The sequence below is a fragment of the Callithrix jacchus genome, chromosome 10 (assembly GCF_049354715.1).
Source record: "Callithrix jacchus isolate 240 chromosome 10, calJac240_pri, whole genome shotgun sequence".
NCBI lineage: Eukaryota > Metazoa > Chordata > Mammalia > Primates > Cebidae > Callithrix > Callithrix jacchus.
Genome location: NC_133511.1, coordinates 119,300,385 through 119,315,000, shown reverse-complemented (window position 1 = coordinate 119,315,000; position 14,616 = coordinate 119,300,385).

The following is a 14,616-nucleotide window of genomic DNA, read 5'->3' as shown; positions in this document are numbered from 1 at the left end:
GAGCCAGCATAAGTAAATTATTTGCACTTGGTATAGCAAAGGTACTTTCATTTTTTGCACAGTTTGTTGACAGCTAGAGATGTGTGGTCTCGGGAGATGTCAATGGTTCTAGAAGAGGATGCCCAATGGGGATAAACATGCAGAGCTCACTCACTCCTGTTTGTAGTTCCTACCTGTCGCCATCAGATGCCCTCAGCCTGCCAAGTCTTACCTGATCCCACCTCACATTCTTCAGCAGTAGCTCCTGGAGGGATCAGACAGCATATTAATCTAATGTGATTATTTATATAACAAGCAAACCAGTGAAAAATCCGCAATCTCCAGCTTTGAAGGGAGAATATTAGAAGGGAACGGTCTCAAAGTGACAGCTCTGGGGATGCACGCAATTCTCTGATTGTCATGCAGAACTCTCTTATCCTACCCCCTGCTTCCAGAATTTACTGAAAGTTTTTCTTATAGGAATGTGAGGCTTGAAAATGAGGACTGGATAGGCTCACCTTGCTGAGATACTGATATTTTTGTCCTGGCTTTTGAAAGCGTCCCAGCTGACCCTGAAACAAAGGACCACTGGGAAGGGCATTTCTTACCCCCCTGTAAGTGGTGGTGACACTCTCTACATCCCTGGGCTAAAAGAAGTGATATAAGAAACACACATGTAAACTTTCCAGCGTCATGTCCAGCACATACGAATTCCCGATAAATAGAAACTCTTAGTAGTGTATAAAATAATGCTAATGATTGCTAATGTTTCTTGAGTACTTTATATTGTTAACTTACTTAATTTCACATCAACTCTATAATATACTTATAGTGTCACAGACAGCTATAGTGATGATGAAAAAAAGATGTGTAGGCACTCATGCTTATGTGTGTGTGCACAAAATAATTATTTTAAGAAGTGGAGGCCACAGAGGGCTTTACAGAGGAGAAGACGTGAAAATAAGCTTGCAGATGAGGTCATCAGTTGTCTTAGGCTAAGAAGGTTAGACAGGCAGAAAGTACACCAAATTCCCCAATGTGGCAGTGAGGCATATAGACAGCAGTGCCTGCGGGGACATGAGGTTAGTGTGGCATGCAGGTGCAGGGGCCTGAAGATTGTTCTGTACAATGCCATGAGGATAGACATGATCCTCCAGCAGAGGTTCCCCTGTGGGTTCTCAAGAGTTTTGTAAGAACTTCTTGAATCCTAGTGTCTATGAAACCCAGCATAGAGACTCAAGATGTAATGTGATTAACACATTTAGGGACTTTTTCAAGTAAACGTATTTCCTGATGTGATTAGAAATATACACATTTAATCAATAAAGCGAAGAGACAATACAGAATGGGAGAACATCTTTGCAAACTATTCCACAGACAAGGAATTAATAGCTAGAATACATGAGGAGCTCAGTAAGAGAGAATGGAAGAATCTCATCTAAAAATAGGCAAGAGATCTGAATGAACCTACAAATGGCAAACAAGTATATGAAAAAGTGCTCAACATCATAGATCATCCCAGAAGTGTGATACACTGAGGAATCTTCTCACCGCAGTTAAAATGGATCTTATCCCAAAGACAGGCAGTAACAAATGCTAGCAAAAATACGGAGAAAGGGAAATCATCGTACACTGTTGGTGGGAATATAAATCAGGACGGTCACTATGAAGAACACTATGGAGATTTTTCAAAAAACTAAAAATAGAACTAGCATATGATGCAGCAATCCCACTATTAGATATGTACCCAGAAGAAAGGACATTGATATATTGAAGATATCCCATGTTTCTTGTAGCACAATTCACAACAGCCAAGATATGGAATCAACCTAAGTGTCTATCTACATATAAACGGACAAAGAAACTGTAACACATATACACGATGGAGCCATATTCAGTCATAAAAATGAATGAGATTCCATCATTTGCAACATAAATAAATGAAACTTGAGGACATTATGTTAAGTGATATAAGTTGGGCACAGAAAGACTGACTTGGCATGTCTTCACATTTATGGGACCTAAAAATTAGAACAACTGAATTATGGTGATAGAGAGTAGAATGATGCCTACCAGAGGTGGGGAATTTTTTTTTAATAACTTTAAAAAGTATAATACTTCTTGGCCATTTGTATGTCCTCATTTGAGAAATGTTAATTCAGATATTTTGGGACAGAGTAGGGATGGTCAATGACAACAAAAATATAATTACATGGAATGAATTAGATCTAGTATTTGACAGCACAGAAACACAGTGACTACAGCCAACATGATTTATTGTACTTTTAAAATAACTAAAAAGGTATAATTGGAAGATTTGTAACACAAAGAAATGATAAATGCTTGAGGTGATACATACCACATTTACTGACATTGGTAAATATGATTATTACACATTGTCTACCTGTGTCAAAATATTTCGTGTACCCCATGAATATATACACCAATTATGCACCCATAAAAAAATTAAGAGTTTTAAAAAAGACAGAAATGAAAATTTATTTAAAGGGCATTGTTAAATACACATTCATTGGTATATACTCTTTCTTCAATCAAGAGATTACATAACTAAGGTGCTCTCTGCTGGCATCCCCGGAATCCTGACACATGCCCATTCCTCTCTGCATGTGCTTCTTGAGAGTGCTGTGGTTTCCTTGTCGCTGTGTAACAGTCATACAGCCTAAGTGCTTAATTACTACCGTGAAATGGACTTTCAAGAGCATATTTTGACTTTTTTTTACAGTTTATTGATTGAATTACATGCTTTATTACAAAGTCTATTTAGACAAAAAGGATTAATTTAAAGTCTTTCTGAAAACAGGCATCAGACTTAATACCAAAATCAGACATCACTGTGACTTCCTGGGCAATGCACCACTACGTGCACTTTCCCGGAGGGAAATTTGGAGTGAGGGAGAAAGAACGCAAGTGAAGAGAGGAGGTGACCAGAGACCTTGCCAAACAGGGCCTGGGTCACCTCAGTGTCCCTTTCCTTTAGAAGTGACTGTTACCAAGACACCATGTGACCAGGATCTATCTAATGAATGAGTTGGGATCAAGACCCAGATCTGGAAGTAGAGCCGAGTCAGCTGTCAGCCTCTGGCAGATTCTTTTGGCTTCTTTATCAAAACCCAGAAATTGCACAACTTTCCATGTCCCCATAATGTAGATGATTTCAAATGTTAATGCACAGAAACATGGGAAAGTTTGCCTTGGTTCATTAGATACTTTCACCAGTGCTTTTGCCAGTGAGTTATTAATTTATCCCTTGCTTCAAAGCCAGCATTTCCCTGGACACGGCTGTCATCCCACTGTCATGAGCCTCTGCTTCAATGGGGGGGCATTACCTGGGATATACAGAAACTTATATAAAGCATCTCCACTGATAGGGCAGTGGGTCACAGTAGGAGCATTTTGCCCTTTTCCTCAGCTGTGGAGAACATTCGTCAGTGTCTGCAGTGGGTTTTTGTTGTTCCTACTAGATGGGGTGATTGCACTATTGAGATCAAGTGACAGAAACTAGGAATTAAACATCCTACTAAATTCCGCTAAACATCCTAAAATGCCCAAGACAGCTGTCCAGAATCACAAATATGAATACTGCTAATTTATGTACAGAAATATCAAAGAGACTTTGTCCTGGTAATGAAACATCGGAGTGCTAGCTAGCCTCACACTTGGTGCAAAATTACTGCAGTCCCAACTATAGTAAGATGCCAATAGATGTATGTGCATCTCTGTCCTCCAATGAGCTGGACTCCATCTCACCTGCATGCCCTTTCCCAGGCTGCTTTGCCCACCAGGAGGGCCTTAATTCCTCCTCTGTCTTCTTCATCTTCTAAGTACTTCTGTTACTGGAAAACAGATCTCAATCCAGACCCCAAGAGAGGGCTTCTGGATCTCACACAGGACGGTATTCAAGGTGAGTCACAGAGTACAATAAAAGAAGAGAGTTTCTTAGAAATGAATCCATTACAGAGTAAGGCATGCTCAGAAAGCAGCTGGAGAAACGCATCATCCTTGTTTTCACTTTTTCTTGTATGGGGGTCTTGTCCATGTGAAGACTAAACTAAGCTGTGACTATATGAGGGTGAGCAGACAGCATGATAGAATGCATTGATTTGAAGGAAACTGCCCTTGACATTTTCGTGTGTGAGTACATCAAAGCATAACCGTAATTATCTTGAAAGCATATATTGTTACAGGCATTGGGACATCTGGACTTTCTGTTGTTGGAGTTTGTCTTTGCAGGCATGACCAAGCTGCTTCCTTAGCTGTAAACATTTTGGGACCATGGGTGGTAACTGGCAGGGAATGTGTCTCTCTGGTTTTCAGATGGAGTTGATTTTAAAATGGTGTCACTCTGGCTCTCCTAGACTCCTCTTCCCTAACACTTCCAGTGCTGCTCACCATCACTTTCTCCAAGAAGCCTTTCTTACTGAATCACACACGGCTCAGAAAGACATTGTTTTTCTTTGAATTTCTGCAGGCCTTTTATTTTCATGAGGAAATCTTATTCTTAGTGATATACTTCATGCCTTTCATGAGTCCTCGGTCTATGTCTTGTTGTTCGCCATGTCATTAATTCTATTTCTTTTAATAAAATATGTACCTCCTAAGCCTTTGGTAGGGTTGTAGGTTGAACTTACATAATATTCAGCATCATAGCCTCTTCCCACTAAATTTTTTTCACTACCCACTTTTTCCCAGTGTTCTTTCTGTATCTCCTCACCTTTCATTTGTCTTCCAACTTATTTTTTAATACTTCTAATTTTAAATGGTATAGGTGCATTGAGTAAAAAATGTAATCGTGTTAAATAGATTCTAATTTAAAATGCTAGTTCTGTTTTCCTTTCCATTCTCACAATATAGCCCATACTTACTTTGAACTTGGTTCAGTGTTTCTCCTGGTATTTATCTTCATAGGTCCAATTAATTTTTTTTTTTTGAGACAGAGTCTTGCTCTGTCACCCAGGCTGGAGCGCAGTGGCGAAATCTCAGTTCACTGCAACCTCCTCCTCCTGGATTCAAGCAATTCTTCTGCCTCAGCCTCCCGAGTAGCTGGGACTACAGGCACATGCCCCCACGCCTGCTAATTTTTTGCATTTTTAGTAAAGATGGTATTTCACCATATTGGCCAGCCTGGTCTCAAACTTCTGACCTCAAGTGATCTGCCTGCCTCAGCCTCCCAAAGTGGTGGGATTACAGGCATGAGCCACCGTGCCTTGCACATCTATTGAATTTTTAATACAGTTCTCTGTTCATTATCACATGCAGATGCCTCTTTTTTTAGATTCAAGAGGTACATGTGTAGCATTGTTGCATGAGTATATTTTCTTTTCTTTTTTTTTTTTAACAAAGTATATTGAAATCATACACAAAAAGAAAAACAAAAAAGAGCAAACAGGTATCAGAATGGAAGAAGCCACTGTTCCTGGAGATGGCACGGCAAGAGGGAGGGGAGCATTAAGGCTGGGTTCTCAAGGTGCGGTCCTGGAAGCATCTCCATGGGGACCCCCACCTGAGCAAAGCAGAGAAATGGGCAGATTCCTAATCCCACTGTGTCAGAAGCCTGGGGATTCATATTTAAAAATCACACTCTTTTTTTTTTTTTTTTTTTTATGGGGTGGCAGTTTAAGGTTGGAAAATAGGGCTGTGGCCTAGAGGAGCAAGGGGTAGACAGTCCAAGAGGAAAAAATAGAAAGAAAAAGAGGGAAAAAGAACAGGAATATTGATTCTAAAAATAGGTATTAATAATGGCCGATCAATAGTTTGTGTGTTTAAAGTGGACAATATAAATTTTGTGTGTTTAAAATGGAGAGCTCTATTGAGTTTATTTGTTCTGGATCTGAGTTCAAGTCCTGGATATCGTTATCAATTTTCTGTCTTGTTGAATCTAAATCTCATTATGGGTCTTATGTATCTGGGTGTTAAGATCTCTTGTTATTACATTAATCCTTTTACCCTTGTATCCTTGTAGCTTTGAAATCTATTTTATCAAATGTGAGAATCGGAACTCCTGCTTTTTATTTATTTATTTTTGCTCTCCATTTGGTTGGTAAATTTTTTTCCTACCCTTTATTTTGAGTCTTTGTATATCTTTGGATATACCGTTAGATTTTGTCTGTATCTTTTGATTGGGGGATTTAGTCGATTTAAATTTAGGGTTACTGCCATTTGATATTAACTGGCTATTTTATCCTTTTGTTGATGTAAATTCTTCTTTATGTTAATGCTCTTTACTTTTTGGTGTATTTTTAGAAAGGCTCATACTGATTGTTCCTTTCTATGTATAATGCTTCTTTTAGAAGTTCTTGCAAAGCAGGCCTGGTGGTGATAAAATCTCTGAGTACTTGCTTGTTCCTAAAAGATTTTATTTTTCCTTCAATTGTGCCTTTAACTCCCAGAAGTTTCTTATCATCCACCTGGTAAAGCCTACTTCAGATAATGGAACACAGTCCTTTTCCATCAGGGCTTGTTCTGTTGCTGATGAGTCCTTTTCCATCAGGGCTTGTTCCATTACTGATGGGTTCTGATTTTGGGTATGCTCAGCCGTCTTAGGCTGTTTTTTTCCTTTCATTGTAGATAAACCACCTTTCTGATTAGGCTTCTGAGTCGACGTCCGGTTTATTGATTCCCAGTGCTGGGATCCGAGCAACCCACTGTGGCAGCCTAAATAGCAGCGATAAGACTGATGGTGCTCCTCTGCCTGGGAATCTCTGGTCTGGCTTCCCTCTTGAGTCTGCAACAAGCGGCTCTGACTTCCCGGAGCTCCAAACGCCGGTCAGTAGGGGAAGCAGTCCCTTTGGCTCTGCATGAAGAGCTGCTGCGCCAAGGCGCCGGCAAAACCGCTGCGGCGGCCACAAGAGTAGCGCTGGCTACCCGTGGGGCTCCTCCACTGGAAATCGGCTGATCCGTGAGTGACAAAAATTCGTCTAAAAGTGTGGCATCGTCTCGTTCTCTGAGCTTTCACTGGGAGCTACAATCCCGAGCTGTTAGTGATCAACCATCTTGGATCAATCCGCATGAGTATATTTTCTGATGCTGACATTTGAGCTTCTAATGATCTTGTCACCCAAATTTTGTACATAGAACCTGAGAGGTAGTCTTTCAATGTCTTCTTCCTCCCTACCTCCCCCTTGTGGAGTCTCTTTTTCCCATCTTTGTGTCCATGTGCACCTCATGTTTAGGTCTCACTTGTAAGTGAGAACATGTGGTATTTTGGTATTTAGTTTTCTCTTTCTGCACTGGTTCACTTAGGAGAATGGCCTCCAGTTGCATCCATGTTGCTGCAAAGCACATGATTTTTTTCTTTTTTATGACTGCTTAGTATTCCATGATATATATGTACCACAGTTTCTTCATGAAATCCACCATTAGTGGACACCATTAATTGACTCCATGTCTTTGCTACTATGAATAATGCTACAATTAACATATGAATGCAGGAGTCTGGTAGAATAATTTATTTTCATTTGAGTATATACCCAGTAATGAGATTGCTGGGTCAAATGTAATTGTATTATTCATTTTTGGAACTATCTCCAAACTGCTTTCCATAGGGACTAAACAAATGTACCCTCACACCAACAATGTATGTGTTCCTTTTCTCCACAGCCCTGCCAGCATTCATTGTTTTTTCACTTTTTAATAACAGTAATTCTGACTGGTGTGAGATGCTATCTTATTGTGGTTTTGATTTGCATCTCTCTGATACTTAGTGATGTTGAGCATTTTTTTGTATGTCTGTTTGGTCCCTTGTTTGGCTTCTTTTGAGAAGTGTCTTTTCAGGTCCTTTGCTCACTTTTTACTAGGGTTATTTGTTGGCTTTTTTTTTTTTTGGTTGATTTGTTTACATTGCTTATAGAATCTGATCATAAGTCCTGTGTCAGTTGCATAGTTTGCAGATAGTTTCTATCATTCTGTAGGTTGTCAATTTACTCTGTTGATTGTGAAAATTAACTCAAGGTGATGGCAAAAATAGTATGGGAAAGCAGTAGAGAAAGTTATAGGATATAGTCCCAAACCCTTTTGGAAGACCTCCAGGTTTTTTCTCAGTTTTAATAGAAGTTTTGGCTAAAGGCAGTCTAAACCCCCTTTACATTTAGTTAATAAGTAAAGCAAATAACTAGGATATGTGGAGGAGTTTACCTAACTAACTTGTTTACTTACGTGGTCTTAAAACTAAACTTTGAGCCGAATGGTCCTCTCAGTGGAAGGTTGACCAGGGAGATGAAACTGTAATGGTGCTTGCTTTGAGCATCAGAACCTGTGCTTTAATCTTCAACCTCTAGTGGTGTTGACCGAAGCTTTTGTCAATTAAACTTTACTGAATGAATACAAGTCTCGCTGGCTGGTGGGAGCCAGCAGTTGCAACTGTTTACAGCAGTCTCCAGGGAGTCCATAAGTGGTCATAGACCCTCAGACAAACTGACAAAGCATAATATCTGTGTGTCAGTGTACTTTATTCATCCATCACTGAGTCAGGGTCTGGAGGACCAACCCCTACAGGTAGTAAAAAGGCTTGGGAAATTTTGCATGACTAAAAATTTCTTAATTCTATCTTCAAGCTTAAATGAAAGTTGGCTGATTATAGAATTATAGGTAGAAAATTCAATAAATATGTATTTCTCCTTTACAGTTAAGTTGATTGTGTTGATGCCATTTTTATTCCACAGCTTGGATAAAACTATGTGTTTCTTCTAGATAAAAGATCTTTTCTTGAAAATAATGTCCCAAAATTTCACCTTGATTGCTTTTGGAGTGAAGAATGAGGGGCTTCTTAATTTAATTCCATATCCTTTATTTGGGGATGATTTTGTATGTTGTTTCTTCAATATCAAGGTTCCCACCATTTTCTCTCTTTCTCGTGATGGAATTTTGTAGCTGGACATTGTGAATTAATTCCTCAACATTCTTCCCCTTTCATTCATAGTTCTTCTTTCTTTAATTTATCCTCCTCATATATGCTCTTTGTTATAGTGCTTAAATTTTGACTTTCACTATTTTATACATTTTTCATCCAATAATACTTTTACTTTGCTGAAACTCTTTGTTGTTTTTTTTGTTGATTTTTAAAGCATCAGGGAAATGAGAGATCTTAGTAGTGTGGACTTTCTGAGACACATGACTGTGTTCTATAAGATGAATCATCATAATGCATAGAGGACCCGGACTAATCACAAAGGCATTTGGATTAATGGAGAGCTTTCATATCTTTGTTTTCTGCTTTCTACACCTCAGTAGTGAAGTGTCATACACCAAGGGTAGGTACCATGGGAACAATCAATAGAAGTGTCAGGAGAGATGTAAAGAAAGGCTTAATTTTGAGTCACTATGAAGTTCTGATTATTGCACAGGTCTGTGTATGTTAATTTCTGAATTGAGATGCTGTGCAGTATTTTATAGAAAGAAGAGAGCCATTGGAGGTTTGCCTGAAGTAAGCCTGTGAGAAAGATCTAGTTTTGTTTTCACAGCACTGATTTTGTCCTAAAGTATTAGGTAGATACTAAGCAAAAGTGATTTCAACAAGAAAGCCTAGGCAGAGATAAGTAAAGCTTCTCAAGGAAAAAAAAAAATCATTTTGAGACCCTACATGGGTGAACAGGTGTGGGGGAGGCTCCAAACAATAGAATCAAGAGACCCAGCATAAGTGAATCTTGTGTATCTGGTAAAGCTCAGTTTTCCTTTTATTTTAAGCCAGAGTTTGTTAAAAAAAAAAAAAAAAAAAAAGTTGATATTTCCAACAAGGAAGATACATAGGATGTGAATCAAGCAGAAAATTGATATCTAGAGATATATTGTCTTTGGAGTGTTAATAGTCCTGGGAGAATATGTCCAATGAGGATTAAAGTACAAGCCCACTCAGCTTTCCGTCACTTTCTTACTACCACTCCGACTGCCCCGACTGTATATAGACTGTAGAGTCTGGCTTGATCTCACTTCACACGCTTTTTATTTTTTTGAGACAGAGTTCAGGTTGGTGTGTAAATGCAGCACAACTTGGCTCGCTGCTGCAACCTTCGCCTCCCAGGTTCAAGCCATTCTCTTGTCTCAGTCCCCTGAGTAGCTGGGATCACAAGTGTGCACTAACATGCCCAGCTAATTTTGTATTTTTTGTAGAGACGGGGTTTCACTATGTTGGCCAGACTAGTCTCAAACTCCTGGCCTCAACTGATTCTTCCACCTTGGCCTCCCAAAGTGCTGGGATTACAGGCATGAGCCACTGGGCTCAGCTGCCACATCACACTCTTTAACAGCAGCCCTGGAATAAAATCATATGAAGCACAAAACTAATGTGACTAACTTTGTAAATATAAGAGTAATACAAGGGAGCCCGCGTTGAATTCGCAAACGGTGAGTCAGTGCTGCATTTCGACTGATCTTTGTTGCCCACAGAACGGGGAAACTCCCAAGTATAAAAAGACACGGGACGCCAGGCAGTAGGTCTGCCTGGCGAAGCCGGCAGCCAGGGCGGCGGCGGCCAGCCCTACCCAGCAATCCCCACAGGGCGCGCTTGTCCGGGTGCCTTGTTGAACCGGCAACCTGAGACTTGAGAGGGCTGGACTTGAGACTGAACGAGACTTGCACAGTAGCCCAGCCCAGGGGATTTCAGGGACAGATCGTTTGGGATACCCAGTGGGACGAACAAAACCGCGATTTCAAACTATCCCGGGCAGACGGTCCGAGACGCTCTGTGGGGGAGGGGTGTCCACCACTACGGAGGCAACCTGCCCCAACTGATATACACGCCCACTGCTGAAGCAGCCAGCCGTTGCCGAGGCAACCCGCCCCAACTGAGATACACGCCCACTGCTGACGCAGCCAGCCGTTGCCGAGGCAACCCGCCCCTACTGAGATACACGCCCACTGCTGACGCAGCCTGCCGTTGCTGAGGCAACACGCTACAACGAAGAGACTCCGCCGCAGGGCGTGGCGGAGACCACAGCAGAGCCGGCAGGAACAGCGCGAATCACACAACAGCAGGGCGGAGCCTCGGCAGCCAAACAGTGGCTAGTCTGCCTTTGAGCTGGGCAGGACACCTGATCGGACATCCAAAAATAAAGCCCAAACCCCTCAACACAGAGCATTTGAGAAAAAAAAAAGGGTTGTTTAATGAGATGTGTTGCAGCAGAATCAAACATAGCAGCCTAACAGCCCTGAATGAACAACAGAGTGCACAGCTCAGCAATTAAACCCCTATAAAGTACAAACTGTCTCCTCAAGCAGCTCCCTGACCCCTCTATATCCAAAAGACTGTCATTAGGCAGGCATCATCCTGGGACAAAGAGAGCAGAAAAAGAAACTGGTAGCATCCCTCGCTGTGCCACGGCTACTAGAGGTGCACCCCAGACAAGCAGGGTCTGGAGCGGACCTCAACAGTCGTACAGCGAAGGGGCTAGACTGGTAGAAGGAAAACCAAGCAACAGAAATACTTCATCATCAACATTCTGGGTGTCCACTCAGAGACCCAAACGAAAAGTCAGCAACTACGCAGACGACCAGCGGACAAATCCACAAAGATGGGAAGAAACCAGCGCAAAAAGGAGGAAAACACCCGAAACCAGAACACATCGCCTCCTAGAAAGGACCAAAACTCCTCACCAGCAAGGGAACAAAGCTGGACGGAGAATGACTGTGACGAAATGACGGAATTAGACTTCAGAAGATGGATAATGAGAAACTTTTGTGAGCTAAAAGATCATGTATTAAATCAATGCAAAGAAACTAAGAACCTTGAAAAAAGATTTGAAAAAAGATTCGAGGAAATGATAACAAGAATGGATACCTTAGAGAGGAATATGAATGAATTAAAGGAGCTGAAAAACACAATACGAGAACTTCGCGAAGCAAACGCAAGTTTCAATAGCCGAATGGACCAAGCAGAAGAAAGAATATCTGAAGTCGAAGACCAACTCAATGAAATAAAACGAGAAACCAAGATCAGAGAAAAAAGCGCAAAAAGGAATGAACAAAGTCTCCAAGAAATGTGGGACTATGTGAAAAGACCTAACCTACGTTTGATAGGTGTACCAGAAGGGGACGAAGAGAATGAATCCCAGCTGGAAAATACTCTTCAGGACATCATCCAGGAAAATTTCCCCCACCTAGCAAGACAAGCCAACACTCAATTGCAGGAAATACAGAGAACACCACAAAGATATTCCGCAAGAAGAGCAACCCCAAGGCACATAATCGTCAGATTCAACAGGGTTGAAATAAAGGAGAGAATACTAAGGGCAGCCAGAGAGAAAGGTCGGGTCACCCACAAAGGGAAGCCCATCAGACTCACAGCAGATCTCTCGGCAGAAACACTAAAAGCCAGAAGAGAGTGGGGGCCAATATTCAACATTCTTAAAGAAAAGAACTTTCAACCCAGAATTTCATATCCAGCCAAACTGAGCTTCAGAAGTGAAGGAAGAATAAAATCCTTTGCGAACAAGCAAGTACTCAGAGATCTTGTCACCACCAGGCCTGCTTTACAAGAGCTCCTAAAAGAGGCACTACACATAGAAAGGATCAATCAGTACCAGCCATTCCAAAATCACACTGAATGCTAAAGAGCTTCAACATAATGAAGAATCTACAACAACTAACAGGCAAAACAGCCACTTAGCATCAAAATGGCAGTATCAAATTCACACATAACAATATTAACCCTAAATGTAAATGGACTAAATGCACCAATCAAAAGACACAGACTGGCAAATTGGATAAAAATCCAAAACCCATCAGTGTGCTGTATCCAGGAAACCCATCTCACATGCAAGGATACACAAAGGCTCAAAATAAAGGGATGGAGGAAGATTTACCAAGCTAATGGAAAGCAAAAAAAAGCAGGAGTTGCAATTCTCATCTCTGATAAAATAGACTTTAAAGCAACAAAGATCAAAAGAGACAAAGAAGGCCATTACATAATGGTAAAAGGATCGATACAACAAGAAGAGCTAACGATCCTAAACATATATGGACCCAACACAGGAGCACCCAGATACATAAGGCAAGTTCTTAATGACTTACAGAAGGACTTAGACTCCCACACAATAATAGTGGGAGACTTTAACACTCCACTGTCAATACTAGACAGATCAACCAGACAGAAAATCAACAAGGATACCCAGGGCTTGAACTCAGACCTGGAGCAAGCAAACCTGGTGGACATTTACAGAACTCTCCACCCCAAATCCACAGAATACACATTCCTCTCAGCACCACATCACACCTACTCTAAAATTGACCACATAATTGGAAGTAAAGCACTGCTCAACAAATGCAAAACAACTGAAATCATAACAAACAGCCTCTCAGACCATAATGCAATCAAGTTAGAACTCAGAATTCAGAAACTGACCCAGAACCGCACAGCTTCATGGAAACCGAACAACTGGCTCTTGAATGTTGACTGGGTAAACAACGAAATGAAGGCAGAAATAAAGAAGTTCTTCGAAACCAATGAGAATGAAGACACAACGTGCCAGAACCTCTGGGACACATTTAAAGCAGTCTCTAGAGGAAAGTATATAGCAATAAGTGCCCATATGAGGAGAATGGAGAGATCCAAAATTGACACCCTATCGTCAAAATTGAAAGAGCTAGAGGAGCAAGATCAAAAAAACTCAAAACCCAGCAGAAGACAAGAAATTACTAAGATCAGAGCTGAGCTGAAGGAGATTGAGACACGAAAAACCCTTCAAAAAATCAATAAATCCAAGAGCTGGTTTTTTGAAAAGATCAACAAGATAGACAGACCACTAGCCAGATTGATTAAAAATAAAAGAGAGAACAACCAAATAGATGCAATAAAAAATGATAAAGGGGAAATCACCACAGATTCCACAGAAATTCAAACCATCATCAGAGAATATTACAAACAACTCTATGCACATAAACTAGTAAACCTGGAAGAAATGGATAAATTCCTGGACTCCTGTGTCCTCCCAAGCCTAAACCAGGAGGAAGCTGAAACTATGAATAGACCAATAACAAGGTCTGAAGTTGAGGCAGCAATTAAGAGCCTACCTCACAAAAAAAGCCCAGGTCCAGATGGGTTCACAGCCGAATTCTACCAGACACACAAGGAGGAGCTGGTACCATTCCTTCTAAAACTATTTCAAACAATCCAAAAAGAGGGAATCCTTCCCAAATCATTTTATGAGACCAACATCATCCTGATACCAAAACCCGGCAGAGACCCAACGAGAAAAGAAAACTTCAGGCCAATATCCATGATGAACATAGATGCAAAAATCTTCAATAAAATATTGGCAAGCCAAATGCAACAGCAAATCAAAAAACTTATTCATCATGATCAAGTAGGATTCATCCCAGGAATGCAAGGCTGGTTCAACATACGCAAGTCTATCAACGTAATTCACCACATAAACAGAACCAAAAACAAAAACCACATGATTATCTCAATTGACGCAGAGAAGGCATTTGACAAAATTCAACAGCCCTTTATGCTAAAAACCCTCAATAAACTCGGTATCGATGGAACGTATCTCAAAGTAATAAAAGCTATTTATGACAAACCAACAGCCAATATCATACTGAATGGGCAAAAACTGGAAGCATTCCCTTTGAAATCTGGTACTAGACAAGGATGCCCTCTCTCACCACTCCTATTCAATATAGTAC